A 4,577-nucleotide genomic window follows, 5' to 3' on the forward strand; every position below is an offset into this window, starting at 1 on the left:
TTGGAACTGTGGAATGATGACAAATGGGATTTTAGGTTAGTTAGGGAGGGCCAGCTGCACTTGACTTGAGATTGGTGGCCTTACTAGCGTCAGAGTTTTATCCATTTTTGAAGGATACAAATTCTCATGAACAAAGTGCAGGCCAGCATGTAATGTATACTTACTAACATGAGCCCTGGACAGGACCATGTAGCTACAGAATAGTATCGTGATTAGTATCGTGATATGTGAATGCTCCATACCCATTACAGTTTAGTGTAAAGCCTGTTCAGCCATTTTTGCTCCATGAGGTAATCGAACAATGCGCACGCTGTCATATTGTCTGTTTCTTCTCTCCTTGCTCAAGACAGGTGGGTGTCCACTCCAATGTGATGCACATCATGACCCCGACTCAGACATCAAGCATCGCTTTGAATGACACTCACCGGTCTCGAGCAATGAGAAAATATCTGAAATGGACAATATGGCGGCATACACATTGTTGGATAACATCATGGAGCAAAACAAGTTTTTATTTAATAACGGAATAATTTTTTCTAATTCTTCCATTCCACCTGCAACTAACGATGGGAGATTAGAATACGTTGATAACTTCCAAGTTGAGAGGAAGTAAAATTATCGCCATGTAAAGGTTAGTTGAAAAATTGCTGCCGATGCTTTACACTAGCTAACTAGGCAGGGCAAACCCGATCTGGTGATTTCTGGTATATCATCAAAATCAATCAATCGCAGAACGTTTTTGGACTCATCCACCATTGGAAATTAATGTTGAAAGGTGCATTTAAATTCCTAAACCTTAAAGCATTTGGTATTTATGTTCAAAAGCTCCAATAAATTGCTAGTGGTCATCCAATGTGATGCAACAGTAACAATAGATTTTCCCCTCAGATTTTGTGGCGCACACAATAAGGGACGTGTTTTTCATTGGTGAGGAGGCGGTGTGACAGCCAATTGTTGGGCATGGGCTCAACTAACTGGCTAATAGCTAGTGGAGATACCTAGCTGACAGACATGGCAGATGTGAGGGGCAAACGACCTGACCTAGCAGCAACTACTCCTCAATCTAAGCTAAAGAAACCTAGAAATTTGAAGAGCAGACAGGCAAAAAGGGAAAGCGATAGAACCCGGGCCAAGACGAGAGTAAACCTTGGATTTGCGCTCAAACAGTGGAGAGAACGAAGGGAGTTGAAGAGTTCAAAACCGACACAGAATTAGCGTTTTCTTCTGCTGAAAAGGTAAGATATACAGTGCATTCGGAAACTATTCAGACACCTTCGCTTTTTCCACATTTTGAGACGTTACAGGCTTATTCTAAAACGGATTGAATTGTTTTTCCTCATCAATGTACACACGATACACCATAATGACAAAGCAAATAAAAAACAGAAATATCACATTTTCATAAGTATTCAGACCCTTTACTCAGTACTTTGTTGAAGCACCTTTGGCAGCGATTACAGCCTTGAGTCTTTTGGGGTATGACGCTACAAGCTTGGCACACCTATATTGGGGAGTTTCTCCCATTCGTCTCTGCAGTTACTCTCAAGCTCTGCAGAGCTATTTTCAGGTCTCTCCAGAGGATGTCAGATCGGGTTCAAGTCCGGGCTCTGGCTGGGCCACCCAAGGACATTCAGAGACTATTCCCAAAGCCACTCCTGCGTTGTCTTGGCTGTGTGCTTAGGGTAAATTCCTTATGGACAATTCCTTCTACATGCACTGTCAACTGTGGGACCTTATATAGACAGGTGTGTGCCTTCCCAAGTCATGTCCAATCATTTGAATTTACCACAGGTGGACTCTAATCAAGTTGTAGAAACATCAAGGATGATCAATGGAAACAGGATGCACCTGAGCTCAATTCCGAGTCTCAAATCAAAGAGTCTGAATACTTATGTAAATAAGGTCTGTTTTTTAAAATAAATGTGCTAACATTTATAAAAAACCTGTTTTTGCTTTGTAATGATGGGGTGTTGTGTGCAGATTGATTAGAAAACATTTTTAAATGTAATCAATTTTAGAATAAGGCTGTAACATTAAATGTGGAACAAGTGAAGGGGTCGAATGCACACAAGCTAGATAATGTATACTATCGATCAAAAGTTTTAGAACACCGACTCATTCAAGGGTTTTTATTTATTTTTATTTTTATACATTGTAGAATAATAGTGAAGACAAACTATGAAATAACACATATTGTATCATATGAACTCTGCGTTTATTTTCAGCAAACTTAGCATGTGTAAATATTTCTATTAACATAACAAGATTCAACAACTGAGACATAAACTGAACAAGTTCCATAGACATGTGACTAGCAGAAATTGAATAATGTTTCCCTGAACAAAGGGGGGTTCAAAATCAAAAGTAACAGTCAGTATCTGATGTGGCCACCAGCTGCATTAAGTACTGCAGTGCATCTCCTCCTCATGGACTGTGCCAGATTTGCCTGTTCTTGCTGTGAGATGTTTCCTCACTCTTCCACCAAGGCACCTGCAATTTCCCGGACATTTCTGGGGGGAATGGCCCTAGCCCTCACCCTCCGATCCAACAGGTCCCAGACGTGCTCAATGGGATTGAGATCCGGGCTCTTCGCTGGCCATGGCAGAACACTGACAATCAAGCACAGAATGAGCAGTATGGCTGGTGGCATTGTCATGCTGGAGGGTCATGTCAGGATGAGCCTGCCAGAAGGGCACCACATGAGGGAGGAGGATGTCTTCCCGGTAACACACAGCATTGAGATTTCCTGTAATGGCAACAAGCTCAGTCCGGTGATGCTGTGACACACCACCCCAGACCATGACGGACCCTCCACCTCCAAATCAATCCCACTCCAGAGTACATCCCTCGGTGTAACGCTCATTCCTTCGACGATGAACGCGAATCCGACCATCACCCCTGGTAAGACAAAACCATGACTCGTCAGTGAAGAGCACTTTTTGCCTGTCCTGTCTGGACCAGCGACGGTGGGTTTGTGCCCATAGGCAGCGTTGTTGCCGGTGATGTCTGGTGAGGACCTGCCTACAAGCCCTCAGTCCAGCCTCTCTCAGCCTACTGCGGACAGTCTGAGCACTGATGGAGGGATTGTGCATTCCTGGTGTAATTTGGGCAGTTGTTGTTGCCATCCTGTATCTGTCCCGCAGGTGTGATGTTCGGATGTACCGATCCTGTGCAGGTGTTGTTATGCGTGGTCTGCCACTGCGAGGACGATCAGCTATCCGTCCTGTCTCCATGTAGCACTGTTTTAGGCGTCTCACAGTACAGACATTGCAATTTATTGCCCTGGTACATCTGCAGTCCCTGCCTCCTACATGCCTGCATGTCCTGATCATGCCTCTTGCAGCAGTGAAAGGCCTTTAAACCCTTCACAATGAAGATCTGTGCATGTTCATTAATTGTTTATGGTTATTTGGAAACAGTTATCTTGGATTATCTTGGATTATCTTTGAAAGACAGGGTCCTGAAAAGGGGACTTTTCTTTTTTTGCTGAGTTTAGTAACCACCATAGCCACCATTTGACTTGATGACAGCTTTGCACACTCATACTCTCAAACAGCTTCATGAGGAATGCTTTTCCAACAGTCTTGAAGGAGTTCCCACGTGCTAAGCACTTGTTGGCTGCTTTTCCTTCACTCTGCGGTCCGACTCATCCCAAACCATCTCAATTGGTTTGAAGTCGGGTGATTGTGGAGGCCAGGTCATCTGATGCAGCACTCCATCACTCTTCTTCTTGGTCAAATAGCCCTTACACAGCCTGGAGGTGTGTTGGGTCATTGTCCTGTTGAAAAACAAAGCAGATGGGATGGCGTATCGCTGCAGAATGCTTTTGTAGCCATGCTGGTTAAGTGTGCCTTGAATTCTAAATAAATCACAGACAGTGTCACCAGCAAATCACCCCCACACCATCACACCTCCTCCTCCATGATTTACATTGGGAAATACACATGCAGAGATCATCTGTTCACCCACATCATGTCTCACAAAGATACAGTGGTTGGAACCAAAAATCTCCAGTTTGGACTCCAGACCAAAGGACAAATTTCCACCGGTCTAATGTCCATTGCTTCTGTTTTTTGGCCCAAGCAAGTCTCTTCTTCTTATTGGTGTCCTTTAGTAGTGGTTTCTTTACAGCAATTCGACCATGAAGGCCTGATTCACACAGTCTCCTCTCAACAGTTGATGTTGCGATGCGCCTGTTAGGGTCTTTCATTCCTGTGGCGGTCCTCATGAGAGCCAGTTTCATCATAGCGCTTGATGGTTTTTGCGACTGCACTTTAAAAAACGTTCAACGTTTTTGAAATGAACTGGATTGGCTGACCTTCATGCCTTAAAGTAATGATGGACTGTTGTTTCTCTTTGCTTATTTGACCTTTTCTTGACATAATATGGACATGGTCTTTTACCAAATAGGGCTATCATCTGTATACCACCCCTACCTTGTCACAACACAGCTGGTTGGCTCAAACGCATTAAGGAAATTCTGTTAATTGAAATGCATTCCTGGTGACTACCTCATGAAACTGGTTGAGATAATGCCAAGAGTGTGTAAAGCTGTCATCAAGGCAAACGGTGGCAAC

Source organism: Oncorhynchus tshawytscha, linkage group LG28 (assembly GCF_018296145.1).
Source record: "Oncorhynchus tshawytscha isolate Ot180627B linkage group LG28, Otsh_v2.0, whole genome shotgun sequence".
In the NCBI taxonomy this organism is placed as follows: Eukaryota; Metazoa; Chordata; class Actinopteri; order Salmoniformes; family Salmonidae; genus Oncorhynchus; species Oncorhynchus tshawytscha.